At 44.0% G+C, this 18,723-nt stretch overlaps 1 long non-coding RNA gene across 4 annotated transcripts in view; it reads right to left on the reverse strand.

Annotated features, from left to right (window-relative positions):
* The window catches only part of LOC138250139 (uncharacterized), a 194,982-nt gene that overhangs the window by 73,702 nt on the left and 102,557 nt on the right, over positions 1–18,723 (reverse strand). For 2 of the 4 annotated variants that reach the window (XR_011194895.1, XR_011194896.1), the window contains exons 3-4: positions 14,530–14,681; positions 5,208–5,475 (exon numbers count right to left, since the gene is read on the reverse strand). This is a non-coding gene — a long non-coding RNA (uncharacterized lncRNA). Of the gene's footprint in view, positions 1–400; positions 3,564–5,207; positions 5,476–14,529; positions 14,682–18,723 lie in introns of those variants that run through there. The other 2 variants (XR_011194898.1, XR_011194897.1) reach the window with 2 other exon arrangements.

Consider the following 18,723-nt stretch of genomic DNA (forward strand, 5'->3'; position numbering starts at 1 on the left):
TTTTTTGACTTGCCTATAACCTCAGCACTGTTTTACGAATCTTCACAAAATGAAATTTCCCATATTAATTCACATAGGGACTTTGAACATGACTACAGCCCAAACCACTGGACAGAACTACACCAAATTAGGCAGAAAATTATCTCTTGGTCCAGAGATCATGTTTTTTTGTAATTTGGTGTAAATTTGTTCATTAGTGTTTGAGATACTAAAGGAAATAGAAATATAGATATCATGGTGGGCCTAAGAGCAAATCTCACAGTGAGATCTGATTGGCTGTCAGCACTTCAACCAGAAAGTGCTGGCAGCCATCTTGTGACCAATATACTTGATAGCATCCATTGAAATGCATTGTGGTGAATGGCGGGTTCAGGGGTCACAAAAAGGAGAATGTGTAAAGTGTGATAACAGATTTTATTTACAATATAAATCATTTATTGCTAAATTGCATTTACCTTGTAAAAAAAGCCTTATGCTGGGATTCCATGAATCAAGTTTGAGAGAAAATAGTTTTCTCATGATTTTCCAATAGAGGTTATGAAAGTTGTTCCAGAAGCTAAAATGAGAGCATATTTTCTGTAAATTCACACTATCTTTCTCAGCCATATGAGAATGAAATTTGACATCCTCAGTAAAACATGTACTTCCAACAGGCGCAGCAAGTCAGTTGATTTCCTTGTGTTTTACAGCAGCCTCCCAGAGTGTTCTAAAGAACAACTAGAGTGCTAACAGTTTTACTTATGAAAAAAGTGTAGTGCACCTGAAGCAATCCAAACTGGTAAAAAGGAAACATTTAAATTAGGAAGAAAATGAGGAGGTTCATTTTGTCATAGAGATTATGGTTAGTGCTGTAGAAAGAAAAATTAAAAGAAGTCTAAAGTGAGTTCTCAAATAAATTCCTGCTCTACTTCAAATAGGAGCAGCGGGTCAGTTGATTCCTTCGTGTTTCACTGCAGCCTCTCGGAGTGCTCTAAAGAACACCTAGAGTGCTAACAGTCTTACTTATGACAAAAGTGTGTCACACCTGAAGCCATCTTTTTTTAATCAAAATAGTAAAACTTAACATCTAGTGACTGATTTAGACATTAGCGGTAATGGTCCCACCGTCCACTTTTCAACAGAAAACCTATCCACCGCCATGACGGTCCACCCGCCTATTCAGATGTCAGCGGGAGCATAGGTGAAAGACCTCCGATGGTCCCCGTCACCACCATGAATCCTCTCCCACTTCGACGGCGCGGTAGGCAAAAGTGGCTGGTAGAGGGGCGCCAGCCCCTTTTACCACCAAGCTAATCACGATGTGTGGTCCTGCTGATGCAACTGTGGCAGCTAAACTTACACACCTGAGTAGGCAAATTGGCAGCTATATAAACACAGAACTCACTTCTGACTGTTTTCTTTGTATCCTGTTACCATGAACCTGCGGCTACTCCTCCTCCAGTTTCTCCTGGGTGAGGTTCAAGATGGAAATCAACCCTATCATGGCCGGAACAGAAGGCAAGTCATGGATATTCCTGTTACTCTTAAAGTTGTAGCTGCATAGTAACACTGGACTTGTACATGTCTCAATAATTTGTGTAAACACCACCATACTGTTGCACAATGCTGAATGTGTAATATTGAAGTCTGACAATGTTTCAGAACAGTCCTCAAGATATAAGTAGCACCCACCAATTTTGTATGCACTTCCTACATGGCAATGGACACCTATACAAAAAGCCTCAACAATCACAAACAGAAATGTGTCTGTAAGGGTGTGTGCAAGTTTGCATTGAAAAGATCTTAAGTACCAACTGAAAAAGCTATCCCCAGTTTGAACCAAACAATCCCATGATAATGGAGCAATTACACAACAACATCCTACAGGTGGTACACACCGAATCTATCACATTATTCATTTCTGACCTGCAAACATGTCAGAGATGTATGAGGGTCACATGTCCCCATGTGTGCAATATATCACAAATATAGGATCACATTCAAGTGTAATGTGCCAGGTCAGCTGTGTAATGCATACGTGCATATTATTGACGCATCATGTCACAACAAACAGACATGCATTCCCCACTCACAGAAACACATATCATTTTGGTTTAAGTGTCTAGTAACAACATGAATGCTTGTACCAAAGTTAATATGCCCATCAATCACTAATGTACAACACTATAGTCGATGATAAATATCATAAGTTCATCATAATTAGAACAGTAATGTCTCAGCCCATGTCGGCCGCAGTGGCTTTCAGGCCCATCACTTGCCTCCTAAATTCACTTTCAGAATAAACCTTCTCTGGAAGGGGCATCCATGAGGCAGAGAGCAGGCACCTCAATGATGTTACTGGATGGGGGTGGGTCCTTGGGTTTAGGAGTGGTCCGTTGGGGTTTGTGTTCGGGAAGGAGGGGTTTGGTAGGGGTGGCCTGGGATTTGGAAGGGGTGGTTTGGGTTCTGGAAGGAGTCAGGGCAATAGGAAGGTCTTCTTTAGGAGAATGGGTAGGGAGGTTGAGAGGGTGCTCAGGTTGGGAGATAGAGGGAGTGGCTGTGTCTGCTGTGCATTTGTCTGTTGAAGATGGAAGTGCTTGAGGTTGTGGTGTGTGCTGTGTCTTTAGGTTTGTGTCTTTTGCTGATTGTCTGTTGGGTGGGTGAATGTTTGTGTTGAGTATGTGTGTGTGTCAGATGTGTCTGATGTGGTTGTGGTATTTATTGCTGTGGTGTCTGTGGATATGCTGGTGCATGCATGTGTGGTAGTGGGTTTGATGACTGGGGTGTGCTTGTGGTGTGTGTGGGTGTTGCTATAGTGGTGGGTGTTGTGTGTGTGGGTGTGGTGGTGGGGGGCTGTGTGCTTGTGTAGTGGTGGGTGTACTGACTGGGGGTGTGGCTGTGGGGGTGCTGTTGATGGTGTGTGGTATCTTTGCTTATGTTTTTTCAAGTGTTTGTGTTGGGATGGGCTGCTGGGAGTGTTATGGGTGCATGTATATGATTGTGTGTGCTATGGACAGGGCTCGGTTGAGGTATTTTGAATGGGGAAGGGATGAAAGTTTGGGTGCGAGGTTGGGGTGGGTGGGAGGTGGCAGCCAATGAGGAGCTCAGACCTTGGAATGACCACTGTAAGCCAAACAGGGCACTGTCAATGCCATTCAGGTAAGCCAGCATCTGGATGTTCTGGCATTCAATAGTGCGGTAAAGCATACAGCAACCATTCTTAAAAGATCAACAGCCTCCTCAGTGAACGCAGTGTGGGATACAGGGCTGGGGCAGAGGTACCTGTAGCAAAGGTGATGTTCCCTCTTTTAGTGGGGTGAGGGGGCAAGAGGAAGGGTGGAGATTGGAATGAAGGGCCAGACAAAGATGCAGGTGTCACAGTCTCTCCTGGGTCTGCCCCCACTAGGGACTCATCTTGGAGGCCTCCAAGGAAGATGTGGAGTAACTGGTCGCCTCCATGCCAGTCCCCTCACCCTCCATGCCACTGGGTCCCGCAGTGTTTGTGGTGTCCACACCCGATCCCCAGTGGCAGGCTTCAACCCCGCTGATGTGGCCACTGTCACCTTTGCCTTGTCCAGTTGATGCTGAAAAATAAGATACAACTGTTACAGGGTATCTGTGAGAATTCAATTGGACATTAATGTGCATCACATAACATTTGCAGCAAGTTCAGTTATCCCCCATCTCACCTCCTATATCATGTATGTCTGTCACTTTTACACTTGTAGTTCACTCCATAACAAAGGGTTCCAATGACATGAGCAAACACATAAGCCAGGGTACATCTCTGAACAACTGCAGCACAGAGCAAAAATTGGTTTCCTTCTCCCAAAGGGTAAGATTTTTAAATAGAAAGGGGCATGTTTATAAGCCCCTAGCGCCACCTTTGCCACATTAGTGTCATTTTATTTTACGCTAGTGTGGCCCAAGAAGGTCAAAATCCTCGTGCCACATTTACAAAGTGGCACAGTGCATGCATTGCGCCACTTTGTAACTCTATGCGCTACATTATGTCTGTGCCAGGCATAATATATGCAAAGGGGGCATTCCCCTATTAGGGGGTCCAAAAAATGGTGCAAGGAAATCTAACAGATTTTCTTGTGCTATTTTGTATGGCACTTTTAATGCCTGCTCAGAGCAGGTGTTAAAAGATGGGCTTCCATTATTTATAATGGGCCCCTATGTACTCTGCAGAGGTAGCACCAATATTTTGGTGCTACTCCTGCAGAGTACATCAATAGTGTCATGAAAAATGATGCTATTACCCTCTACCCTGTGACATGGTGCGCCATATTTTAAATATGGTGCACACATGGTGGCGGTAGGAGACGGTAAAGGGAGCAATAAAAGTGGCACTGCACACTGTGCAGCACCACTTTTCCTAAATATATGCCCAAAGTGTGTTCCCAAAATGGGACACCACAACATCCATGTGATGTTACCTTCCACATGCAAATGTCCCTTTCAGTATCACATTGCTCTCCTTCATAAATTTCTTCTTTGTGCAGGAATAAGGACACTAAATTGTTGTCTATGGGATGCACAACTGTCTCACCAATGTGAACACATTCTTTTTCTGTGGCTTACAATACAGTTTGGCATAGAAATTCACTTTGGCAATCACAGACTGGCTTACAAGCCCATTTGTGAAGGACCAAGGGTTTATGTCCACCAGCTACCGTTCACATAAAGTATCATAAGTTTACTGGAGAAACTGCTTTCAAACATGTGTCAGATAAGGAATGATTCCGCTGTACAAAGAATATCAAAACATTCGGTGCAGATGCACATTCTCACATTCTCATAGCCTCAACTTAGCAATGTCAAGTCTGATATATCCGCTGCTTCATAATTGTGCAGTTTGCCACAGTCACCAGTAATGAAGCCTACACACATTTGTGACATACCACCACATCTAACTCAAACATGACATAGAGCATATTTTATGGAACTGTCCCTCATTGCAGTGTGAAAATACTGGCAATCCCTTGTTTGCATACAACCGTGAGTCTGCCCACAACAGTAATTACCTTGTGAGGAAGAATCTAGTGGCATGCTACAGCAGAAAGCAATACACCACACACAGTATCAGACACAGTCCGATCAACTTACATCTCCAAAAATGATCCTGGGCTCAGAATGTGTGTCTTTCGCAAAGTTGTTGTCATACAACATAGCTGGAAGGTAAAGAGATTAAACCACAACAATATCTACATACAATCACTTACCTCCTTATTGCTGCTGTTGGGCCCTCAACTGCCCATCAAGCTCTGAGTAAGCTACCGCAAGGATTCAGGACATACGTGGGGTCAGGGTGTGTCACACCCACCTGGATCACTGGGAGGACTGCCCAGCTAGGCTTTGAGGCTTTTGAGTAGCCTGATGCAGGTCCTCCCACCTGTTCTGACAGTGCAAGCTATGCCGCTTGTGGACTCCCAGGGTCCGCACCTTATGGGCGATGGCCTTTCAGATTTCCAACTTCTGATGGGTATTGACCTGTATAGATGACATAAAAAACAGGAAAAGACAATTCAGCGTCACTGTTTACTGCTGTGACATTACATTTTATAAAACCACACATACATATACAAATGTTACTGGATCTTTTTTCCATAAAGAGTAGAAATACTGATTTCCAGAGAACTCATGTAAACTGTCGAAATTTACTAGCTTCTCATATTACCTAATAAGGCCTATACTATCATCTTGGCTAGAACTATGCAACCAATCCTGTTGTAAGAACCACTCCTGATCACTCATAATCATTGAGAACTACTGCTGGGCATTCCATCTGTACCATCCTTGCATATAATCATACTCATAGCTACATTGGCTTCCTATCTAAACTCCCAAGAGTTGGAACCCATGGTCTACATCATATACAGTGACTGAGGCCTGCAATGTGTCAATGAGAGCAGGGATTTGTGGGGTGTTTCAACAAGTGTGATTTCTAATGCAACAGACTGGGATGGATGTTTTTTTTATCCACACCTTTGACCACTCTGTAGGAGGCTGGACTGGCTTGTAGTGAGTACCAAGGGGTACTTGCACCTTGCACCAGGCCCAGTTATCCCTTATTAGTGTATAGGGTGTCTAGCAGCTTAGGCTGATAGATAATGGTAGCTCAGCAGAGCAGCTTAGGCTGAACTAGGAGACGTGTGAAGCTACTACAGTACCACTTAGTGTCATATGCACAATATCATAAGAAAACACAATACACAGTTATACTAAAAATAAAGGTACTTTATTTTTATGACAATATGCCAAAGTATCTTAGAGTGTACCCTCAGTGAGAGGATAGGAAATATACACAAGATATATATACACAATAGCAAAAATATGCAGTATAGTCTTAGAAAACAGTGCAAACAATGTATAGTTACAATAGGATGCAATGGGGAAACATAGGGATAGGGGCAACACAAACCATATACTCCAGAAGTGGAATGCGAACCACGAATGGACCCCAAACCTATGTGACCTTGTAGAGGGTCGCTGGGACTATTAGAAAATAGTGAGAGTTAGCAAAATAACCCTCCCCAAGACCCTGAAAAGTGAGTGCAAAGTGCACCAAAGTTCCCCTAAGGACAAAATAGTCGTGTTAGAGGGAAAATGCAAGGAAAACACAAATCAGCAATGCAACAACGATGGATTCCTGACTGAGGGTACCTGTGGAACAAGGGGACCAAGTCCAAAAGTCACAAGCAGCTCGGAGATGGGCAGATGCCCAAGAAATGCCAGCGGTTGGTGCAAAGAAGCTCTTACTAGGCTGAAGAACTGTGAATACTGCAGGAACGACAAGGGCTAGAGACTTCCCCTTTGGAGGATGGATTCCCCACGCCTTGGAGAGTCGTGCAGAAGTGTTTTCCCGCCGGATGGACGCCAACAAGCCTTGCTACACGCAATTCGTGCGTTTGGCGTTTTTGGACGCTGCTGGGGCCCAGGAGGGACCAGGAGGTCGCAAATTGGACCTGCAGAGAGAGGAGACGTCGAGCAAGACAAAGGGCCCTCACTGAAGCAGGTAGCACCCGGAGAAGTGCCAGAAACAGGCACTACGAGGATGCGTGAAACGGTGCTCGCCGAAGTTGCACAAAGGAGTCCCACGTCGCCGGAGACCAACTTAGAAAGTCGTGCAATGCAGGTTAGAGTGCCGTGGACCCAGGCTTGGCTGTGCACACAGGATTTCCGCCGGAAGTGCACAGGGGCCGGAGAAGCTTGCAAAGTCGCGGTTCCCAGCAATGCAGCCCAGCGAGGTGAGGCAAGGACTTACCTCCACCAAACTTGGGCTGAAGAGTCACTGGACTGTGGGGGTCACTTGGACGGTGTCGCTGGATTCGAGGGACCTCGCTCGTCGTGCTGAGAGGAGACCCAAGGGACCGGTAATGCAGCTTTTTGGTGCCTGCGGTTGCAGGGGGAAGATTCCGTCGACCCACGGGAGATTTCTTCGGAGCTTCTGGTGCAGAGAGGAGGCAGACTACCCCCACAGCATGCACAAGCAGGAAAACAGTCGAGAAGGCGGCAGGATCAGCGTTACAGAGTTGCAGTAGTCGTCTTTGCTACTATGTTGCAGGTTTGCAGGCTTCCAGCGCGGTCAGCGGTCGATTCCTTATCAGAAGGTGAAGAGGGAGATGCAGAGGAACTCGGCTGAGCTCATGCATTCGTTATCTGAAGTTTCCCCAGAGACAGAGACCCTAAATAGCCAGAAAAGAGGGTTTGGCTACCTAGGAGAGAGGAAAGGCTACTAACACCTGAAGGAGCCTATCACAAGGAGTCTCTGACGTCACCTGGTGGCACTGGCCACTCAGAGCAGTCCAGTGTGCCAGCAGCACCTCTGTTTCCAAGATGGCAGAGGTCTGGAGCACACTGGAGGAGCTCTGGACACCTCCCAGGGGAGGTGCAGGTCAGGGGAGTGGTCACTCCCCTTTCCTTTGTCCAGTTTCGTGCCAGAGCAGGGGCTAAGGGGTCCCTGAACCGGTGTAGACTGGCTTATGCAGAATTGGGCACATCTGTGCCCAACAAAGCATTTCCAGAGGCTGGGGGAGGCTACTCCTCCCCTGCCTTCACACCATTTTCCAAAGGGAGAGGGTGTCACACCCTCTCTCAGAGGAAGTTCTTTGTTCTGCCATCCTGGGCCAGGCCTGGCTGGACCCCAGGAGGGCAGCTGCCTGTCTGAGGGGTTGGCAGCAGCAGCAGCTGCAGAGAAACCCCAGGAAGGGCAGTCTGGCAGTACCAGGGTCTGTGCTACAGACCACTGGGATCATGGAATTGTACCAACAATGCCAGGATGGCATAGAGGGGGCAATTCCATGATCATAGACATGTTACATGGCCATATTCGGAGTTACCATGGTGAAGCTACATATAGGTAGTGACCTATATGTAGTGCACGCGTGTAATGGTGTCCCCGCACTCACAAAGTTCAGTGAATTGGCTCTGAACAATGTGGGGGCACCTTGGCTAGTGCCAGGGTGCCCTCACACTAAGTAACTTTGCACCTAACCTTTACCAGGTAAAGGTTAGACATATAGGTGACTTATAAGTTACTTAAGTGCAGTGTAAAATGGCTGTGAAATAACGTGGACGTTATTTCACTCAGGCTGCAGTGGCAGGCCTGTGTAAGAATTGTCAGAGCTCCCTATGGGTGGCAAAAGAAATGCTGCAGCCCATAGGGATCTCCTGGAACCCCAATACCCTGGGTACCTCAGTACCATATACTAGGGAATTATAAGGGTGTTCCAGTAAGCCAATGTAAATTGGTAAAAATGGTCACTAGCCTGTCAGTGACAATTTGGAAAGAAATGAGAGAGCATAACCACTGAGGTTCTGATTAGCAGAGCCTCAGTGAGACAGTTAGTCACTACACAGGTAACACATTCAGGCACACTTATGAGCACTGGGGCCCTGGGTTACCAGGATCCCAGTGACACATACAACTAAAACAACATATATACAGTGAAAAATGGGGGTAACATGCCAGGCAAGATGGTACTTTCCTACACACTCCATCACACATATTGACCTTTGGTTTGCTAAATACTGTTTAATATTATTTCTTCACCATAAAAATGATTTGACATGGGAATTGGGGGCATTTATGATTGTCAATGATCCACTAATGAGTACCAGGTTCTAGAAGGTTTTTTCAGGAGGGGGTCTTTACGCCTAAAAGGTTTTGAGAGCATAAAAATGTGAAGACCTCTTCTCTAACTACATATGGTAATTCACCCAAAGCATGAAATGTTTCCTTCACGGTGGGTAAATCATATGGGCATAAGAATTTGATGTAGCTGTTGATGGTTTTCTACAGAGAAGCAAGGACTTCTTGTAGCACACCATTAAAAGTTGGCTCTGATATGCCCCCAGGTACTGCCACAGTATATTGAAAAGCGCCTGTGGCTACAAAATGCAGAATTGCCCTGAGTTTTACTATTGGTGTTATGTCTCTTGGCTTCCTATTGTGAGACAGGAGATCAGGCTCCAAATGCTGATACAAATCCTAGATAGTTTGCCTTTTTAGACAATTTTGCTTGATAAAGTCCCTTTCTTCCATTGTGGCTAGGTTTTGAAAGGGCCGGAGCACTTGAGGCTCCTACCAGATGTCTGTATGTATGGAATAGAAAAGATCAGGTGGAATGTTCACGCCATACTTTTAATGTCAATACACATCTGACTTCTGGGTAACAGTAGAACTGTCATTGAGTAACACATGTGCAAACATTGACATCAAATATTTGGCCCACTAAGATCTTAAAAAACATATTTAGGATTTTTTGGTTATCATGTGCAAATAAGACATTTGAACTGTTTTTTTTGCATCTTTTTTTTTTTACTTAAAAAACAAAACAAAAAAACAACAGAGGTAGTACTTCCCCCCTCCGCTATCATTGTCAAACAGAGTCACGGTTCACAATTAATCATGTCCTATCTTGCCAAGAAAGTGTCATTCGTATCTGGCTTTTGGTAGTGAACTAGCCTCTATTTTGAGTGTTGTTGATGCAAAAACAATTGTAAAATGTGCAACTTTATACCCTAAAATGGCTGCTGCCTGAGCTTGCAATCAGGACATTTGCTACCCGACGGGCATTAGCGTAACTTGACCATGTAGTATGTGGTAAACTCCACGATGGGCCCTGTCATAGGCTAACATATAAGACTGCTGTGCGCAAAAGCCAATGGCTGTGAACATCTCCATCATAGATCACGTCTGCCGTTTACTTGTATGCTGCAATGTGAAAAAACACTCACTTGCCTCCTAACAATGCAGCCATGAAGACCTTCTCATTTTTTGCTGCTGTGAGCCAGGCAGTGCAGGTGACAGGGTCTTGTCTTCTCCCCTGAGGAGCTGGAGCTCCTTGTCTGGAAGGTTCTGTCCCTGTACAGCCAACTCTGTGGGACGCCAGAGGAACAGGTACATGTCTGATTGGGGAATGTCTGACTAAGTAACCTCTTCCCTTATGAGTCACAAGCTATTTGGTTCCTTTTTGGTAATGTGGGTGGTGATGTTTGGAGTTGACAGAATGATGTAGCTGGGACAGATTTTTGTGACCAATGTCTGAAATATCTATGACTGGCAATGTTAAGTCACTTGACAGTAGAAGCTGTAATATGTGTCCATGTAACACGCAAATCCTTTTTCATCACACAAACTGCAGGCCACCGGCTATCAGTGGCCAGTAGACAGTGTATCAGTAGTATGACTGACAACATATAGCCAATGTTGAAATGACAATGATGTTGAATGAAAAATGTAGAGGGTTTGGAGCTGTCTGATGCTGTACTGTCAAGTGGGATTGCAGCACATATTGTGTATCTGTTTGCTCTGTATGGTTTAAACCTGTCATGGAGCCACATATAGGTAGACTTATTTCAGGGGCAGCCAGTTCAGATGACACTGCTCCAACTTATATGAGTTTGAAAATCTGGGGCAGTGTCAAAATCCATGGGTGTTGCATGGGAACAGCCACCGCAATGCCAATGGGATGCCTGCTTGGTGCAGAGTAAGGCAATGCAGAGGCTTGCGCTGCTTTGCCTTACTCCATATCAATGAGGCCATGCAAAGCCACGTAGAATGGCTTTGCATCGCCTCACAGGTATGATTGACAGGCTTTTGCTGCCGGGGCATCAAAAAAAGTGATGCTTCGGTGACACAAGCCTCCCATAAATAAGCTCCAAAATATTCTGTAAGTTTTTTTTAGGTCTTTCACTGTCAGGTAGCTACATATAAAATAACAGCCAGCTTAAATAAAAAATACATAAAGGAAAGTTGCTAATCGGTGGGCAATGCACTCTATTGCATTATGAAACCTCTATTAGTTAATGCACTGCAGAGGTCTGTGTGTAATTGGAGAGGACAGAAAGCACTGTGACTATGTAAGTCCTTATTTTATATTTGCACTACACACAGTATAACACAGACTGCTATAAAATGTGCAAAATGTTTTACCATAAAATAGCGCTTCCAAAATATAGGTTTTACTAATATGCAAATTGTATGTAATACAATTCTTTTTACATAACTGTTCCTTTAACACCTCCTTAGGGGTAGTTAACACTACGTAAAGACAATTACTTCACAGTTCAGTAGTTAACTCTTTTTCCTACCAGTCAAGAAGAATAAATCATTTGCAGATTACAGTTTACATTTGCAGATTAACTGGTAGGGCATATTTGCATTTATTTCTGGCAACCAGGCACCCTAGAAAGAATGCTTCTTCAGATGTCTGCCCCTCCCTGGGATTCAATTAACAGGAGACTCACTAAATAGCAATTCAGCTAAAGCTTTCAAAACTATCTAAGTTAATGGTCCCAGGATCCAAAATGAAGATGTTTTGAATTCAAGGCAGAAGTGGCTGATGAATACGCTCCCTCCTTCCAATTAGTCCATAGCCCCTCTGGGGATCGCGACCCACAGTTTGAATATCTCTGAGTTAGAGCAATAGATGGCCCGCATAGTGCCTTAGTGCCGCCACACAACAGAGAACAGGTTCACCACAATCGTAAGAATTTCCATTCCATCAATGTGCAAGTTGTCTGGTTACCAGACTTATACATATCAAGTGTGTGTGCCCTCTTCCCTGGGTCAACACATGATTCATTTATATGATGGAGAAGCAATATCCCCATGCAGATGTCACAATGTGGGCTGGAGCGAGTCTGGCTTCTTGGTAATTACAACATGGCCTGGTGATCTTTTGCCTGAATCCTAGTTTAGGAAGGGACAATGGTTTGATAGGTGAGTAATCTGTTAATGTGGTGCTTCAGTGTAAGTGACACAGTGTATCCTAACCGACCATGGTTATTGGCACCACTGAAGAATCAAACAAGGCTGGGGGGAGTCCGCTTCGATGAGTCCCATGGAAGAACACAGAGGCCAGTGGAGCGGGCATACAGGCTCCTGAAGGCTAGGTGTAGGTGCCTAGACTAGACCTGTGGAGACTGTGATGACTTCCAGAGTGAGGATGTTGAAATGCCCTATGAAGATGACAGTGGTAAAGAAGAAGAAGTTGACTCATGTCAAGATGTGATTGCCGACATCTTCACCCGAGTGTAAGTATACATTTACAAATTTTATGCTCCAATGTCAGTTCAACTTGTGCCCTGGGGTACATATCTGCCTGTTCTTGTAATTTGTTAGGAATGCCCAATGCAGGAAATTTCAAGGCAAAAATGTTAGTGGATCAGAATTCCCTACATTGGGTTCTATGATCATTAACATAGATGAACTGTGCTTGTGCTAAGAATGTGTGTCCCCATGACTTGTCAATTGAGTTCAATTTATTATGTGATAAAATAATTTCCGCTTATTTTGTTTCAGGGTCCTTCACCATTTCCTCTTCATTTTGAGATTTCAGCGTTGTGACATTTGCTGTGATATGTGCTGTTTTGAAGTACAAATTATACATGCGTGGATACTGGGACAGACACCCACTTGGGATGGATAAATCTTCTCCAAAGACAGCTTGCACTCTGATAGCCTGGAAGTCCAGAAGATTATATCTGACCTGTTTTCTGTGTGATGCTGCCATCAAGGCAATATGTGCCACTTGAGTTGCTCAAACAACATGTGTATGTCAGTCCCTAGCAAACTGTTCTCCCTTCACATTGGCTAAATCTTCAATTTGTGGACTGTGGAGGTAGCAGTCGATGTGTTTAATCAAAAGTAATAGAACCTTTTGTTAGCACACCACTGAGTGGTGAATGTCATTGCACCAGATATTGCCACAGTGTCCTGTACTGATTATGTGGCCTCAAATGTTGTCACTGCAATGATGTAGACTATTCGTGTTATTGAACTAGGATTCCTGTTGTGAGGGTAGTGATAGTTTTCCTATTTAGTTTGCTCCCATTGCATGTTCCCTTTCCTCCATGGTATTAAGGTAGTGAGCTTATAACCCTGAATGGCAGAGTTATTAGGGTTAAGAGTGGTTTCTGTAACCCAGGCTCCATTTCTACAAGGAGCTGTTTCTGACACTTGTATGTTCCACACACATTCTCAGTAGAGTTTGTTTACTTTAAATACATTTGTTGATACTTTTCCTCTTTGTAATTGCAACATGTTTTCCTCAATGGATGTTGTCTAGTTTTCCAAACATTATGGTGAAAGAAGGACATGACAAAGGAAATGCTACAAATAATCAAACAAGAGTCTTGTACTCTGTGTCCATTACAATTATTATGTTGAAAAACAAGTTTGAAGTGAAACAAAATAAGATTAATTAAACTAAAACAAGTCTATCATGGTGGATAGAAACATGGTAGTAGAATCAAATACAGTTTGAAGTCCAATGTCCAAAATACTACTATCCTCTGAAAAGGTGAATGTGTGTATGAAACATTCCACAGTATGAATGGTAGGCACACAAGGAGGAAATTCATTTTGGCATGTCTTGGAGGTAGTGGTGTTGGTCTTGCCATCCTCTGCTTCTGGTCTTGATAACCATCCCCTCTAGGGAGGAGCGGGGCACAGGTGCAGAGACTGGGGAGGTAGGGGCAGATTCAACCTGTGGTGGGGCCTCCCTGTCTGCGGCTAGCAGTGTTGTACTTTGGCCAGATGTTGATGGGCCACATATAGCAGCATATGGACTGGGAAAAGCCCTGTGCATAATGTGATAAATGTCATACATGACCCTAGTAAAGGAGCACACACTGGAACTGGTGTCCTGCGTCTCCGCATTGCTCTCCCTCTGCACTTGCTTAATGTCCCGGAGCTCATATAGGTTTTTCCATCAGACCTTGGGTCTGTTGGACTGATCCCAAGACTTGGTCAAGGGTGGTGTGAATAACAAAAACCTCAGTGGCCCCCTTTGGCTGACCCACAGTTTCCCTCCCTTGACCCCTAATCCCACTAGCCTGTGCCCTTGAAATTTGCCCCAAACCACTGTGTCCTGGGAGACCTGTCAGCTGAGTTGTTGGTGGCTCAACAATAGGCAGGACTGGGGGGCACAGGATTGGTGTTCTGGTTCTTGGTGCACAAGAAGTGAAGGGTTCCTTACTCTGAGATGGTATTGCAGCTGTGGTGGGAGGTGTAGCTGTGGACTGGGTTTGACTCACCAGAGCTGTGTAACCAGACAGACCAGATGGACGAGCTTGCTCCTCTTCATCTAGACTTGCAGCATTGGAGTCCTCACTGAAGGCCTGCTCCTAGGATGGAGTGGAGGTGTCTTGGCTGGCAGATGATGGTATACTGGGCCGGGTGATTATACCTGTGAAGGATACAGAGGATATGTGATTAAAATATAGTTTACTTCAGATTTGTAGGTTACATGTGACAGACATTGAATGCAGCACAGTGGTGAGTAGATTGGAGTACTGAGCCATTCCAAGTCCCAGGAGCCTGCAAAACAGTGTATACTAAGTGGTTCAAAATGCACATGATACTGTCAACATGTGGACAGTGAAATTTCCCTTGTGTGTGGCTGCTAATTCTGTTCAGTATGCCACAACACCTTTTTGGATACCTTGGGCTCAACAGACAATGAATAACGTAAGCATTTGCACCTATTCAATGTAGCTGTGAGCAGGTGACAACATGGCCAACATACACAAGAAGTGATATTAATATCTGAAACATGAGAGGTAATTGACAAATGCACTAGTTTTTTAAATGTGTGTGCATATGAAAGTAAAGGATGGTGTAACAACATTGCATTCCACTAATGTTTTTCAGAACCGATAACAGAGCATCATGGCAGTTGTAATCATCTGTTGACACCATGGACAATACTTGTTTGAAAAATAAGTTACAACTATCACTTTCAAAGACTATCTTAGTGATGAAAACGTCTTTGCAACTGGTACACACATGTGGATATAATGTGACTAGGAGAAAATGCAATTTAGGAACACCATACTCTCCGGTGAAGATGATGCAGTTTTGAACCTGTTTTTGAAAGCACAACAACATACATAGATAGACAGTAATGGGCAAAGCCCATGCAAGGGATTATCCTTGAGGAACTGCACACAATATGGCTATCCATATTGCATTATGTCAAAAGGAAAGCTACACCCATTCTGCTGGTACTTTGTATTACACATCAGATTTAATTTAGTCAAAATTAGATATATCTGTGTTGCTAAGTTGGTTCCAGCTTTCTAATAGTCTGCCTTAAGGGTAGACTCCATTGGTGATTAGGAAGACATACATAGGTCTGGCTTACCGGTCTGTACTCCACCACGGATTCCAGTCAAGTATTCAGCATGGAGGATTTACAAGACCTCCTCCCAGGGAAGGAGTTGTAATGGGGGAGAGGAGAACCACCACCAGTCCTCTGGGACTCCAGGTGATTCTTGGAAGCCAGTGAATGAACTTTACCCCGTAGGTCATTCAACCTTTTCATAATCTCATCCTGTGTACTCAGGTTGTTAGCAATAGTATTCATCCTGTCAACTATTATAGTCCACATTTGCCTTTTCTGGGAAATGGTAGTATTTTGGACTTGTGCTCCAAACAATTGTGGCTCCACTCTAATGATTTTATCCTCCATGACAGACAATTCTCCCTCTGTGAGACCGTGAGTTCACTCCCTGCCATTGTGAAATATATATAAGTAAAACTGGTGCTCCAAAAAATAAAGGGGACTGTATAAAAATCAGATTTAACAAAACAGACAGAGAGAGAGTTAAACAAAATCAAAAAACCTGTCTCCTATGTTGTGGATTTGGCTGGCTGCCTGGTCTTCTGCAGTGGAATGGCAAAGGATCACGGTGTGAACTGGAGTATGTTTTAAAGTGTGTTTTGCAGAAGTTCACAATTGTCCAATTTGCAACAGGTATGGGCTACTAGCATCCAACCAATGGCCCCAGCCATGGTACTATACTGAATGTGTCCCGCCACAGACTGCCGCTGTCATGGGCCTGCTTGTGACACAGCGCCAGCCCAACTGTGTGATCTGAATAGGTTTGGCGGAATGCTGCCATCATGACGGGAATGGAGTGCTAATCGTCGGCATCAGAGTCTGCCGTATTGGCTGCGGGATGCAGCTGGCATGACAGAGTATACTGCCTCATGGCGGTCTTTGGCTTAGCTGCAATGCATTTAAAAATGGTAGGAGAGCTCTGATGTGACAGTCTTTTTAGGCCTGCTGCTGGCAGCACTTCACGGTAAGACAGCCAAGATCTAACTCAGGCCCTTAATTTAGAAAGGAATAAAATGAAGAGTTTCTTTTTGTCAAAAAAATTATGGTTACTGCTGTAGAAAGAAAAATTAGGACACATTTTGAGTTAGTTCCCAAAAATTGTCCTCTTCTATTTCATTGAAACCAACACCAACAGCAGACTGACAGTTATCTCCCTAGTGATCAGAAGTTTACTACAGTGTTCTAATGAGCAACTAGAGTGCTAACATTCTGAATTCATGCCAAAAGTGTGGGACATCTAACCACGATCTTGATGGAATCAAAGTAGAAAACTGAAAGCATTTTCTACTGAAGAGACTGCAGTAAATGATGAGATTAGGGAGCTTCATAACAAATAGGTCTCCCAAGATGACCAACAGAGAAAAAAGAGCCCACATGTAGCACAAATATCATGCAAATGCAGCCCAAGTATAGCCCAATGATAGAAGTGTGCAAAACATGTATTTTATTAGTTTTTTGCAGTTTTATATTAGGAGTGGCCAGTGAGCTCCACTCCGCTAGTAGAGTTAATGCAGTTTTTTGCACTCTGCATACGCTTAAAGCATGGAGTTCTTAGCCTGAGAGAGTTTGCTGCTGCTAGTGCTCGGCCCTAAAGAAAGGGCAGTCTAAGGCTGTGTGTAAGTGCAGATAAAGCGATTGCAAGACTGGTGCAAGACAGGGGGTATGCTTGGTCCTCTGTAACAAGTTTGTGAAGGAGGTCAGTTGGTGAAGGGAAGTGTGAGAGGAGCAGGCTCCAGGTAGGTGGGCTGTGTCAGCACAAGAGGCAGGAAACAGCAGCTTTCCCTTCCTACAGCATACCATTACCACCCTGGCCTAAATGTGCCCGATTTCGGAAGTGCTAAGCTGTGTCGGGCCTGCCCTGTAATCCAGCTTGCCTGGTGTGGTGTATTGTGCTGCAGCAACCCCTGACACCTGCCCTGTAAGGTCAGTTTTATGCCCCTGTCCATCTCCCTCCTACCCTCTGTTATCTGAGTGCATGTCCCTACCCCATTCCTTCCTGTGTGCAACAAGAATCAGCAGGCCACTTTTATAGATATAGGCAAGTCAAAAATCACTTTTTCTATGAAAACATATTCCTACTATAGATTGTAAATTCTGCACTTGTATAGCACACTACTCACCCATTAGGGTCTCAAGGCACTGTACACATACCACTGTGGAACCCTCCTGGCTTTTCCCTGTGAAGCACCCACTCCTGGACAACCCCCAGGGTGAAGCCAGGAATCCAAGTGCTGTCAGAGTTGTTGTGGAGATTAAGCAAGCTATTGCCCAGAGTTACAGAGTGGGACCCATTAATTAGATTAGGCACAGAGGTGAGAATTATCTGGTCCAAGGGAACTGAGCCCAGGACCCGCCGAGGCAGGAATTAAACCCTGATCCCGGGCCAGTTCTCTGCATCAGGATCTGCTGCTCTAACCATTATGCCACACTTCTCAGCCCCAAGAAAAGCCTTTTTAGTACACATCCTACAAAAGGCTGGCTTAAGAAATGATCAAGCTGCTACGTTTTACTTGCAGGAACTTATCTCCTTTGACTTATGTTGTGCAATTTTTAATTGAATAAGGTGCACTCTTTATATGTGGAAACAATATGAGCTGATGCTTTTAGAATGTCTTTTAAACTTTAAATGAGCTGGTTGTCTATACTTTTATGAAGTTTTATTGTTCTATGGATTTTTAATCTGTACTTTTATGGCTGCATATGCTGATAAAAGGTATTTTCTTCTGCTTGTCTGTCTAATGAAAATTACTGTACATTAATTAAGAAAAACATAAAAATACACTGAAAAAAGCAAAGGTTACACAGACGTTATAGTTAGGAAATAGAATTTAAAAAACATAGAAATTCACTTAAAATATTAAAGTTTTCAGGGACGTTAAAGTTAGGCTCCCATTTTAAACTTACAAAACCATAAAAATCCACGTTATAGTTATCTATAACTTGAGCCCAAAGGTAACTATAACTCACACCCTCACCATGCACTGCTAATTACCCCACAAATGACGGCACTCATGACATCTTTGATACCATGATGAAAAATGTGTGCATGGCAAGGGCGCAAGTTATAGTTACCTTACGGCATGAGTTATAGTTACTTGAGAAAACT

Source organism: Pleurodeles waltl, chromosome 8 (genome assembly GCF_031143425.1).
Source record: "Pleurodeles waltl isolate 20211129_DDA chromosome 8, aPleWal1.hap1.20221129, whole genome shotgun sequence".
Classification (NCBI taxonomy): Eukaryota; Metazoa; Chordata; class Amphibia; order Caudata; family Salamandridae; genus Pleurodeles; species Pleurodeles waltl.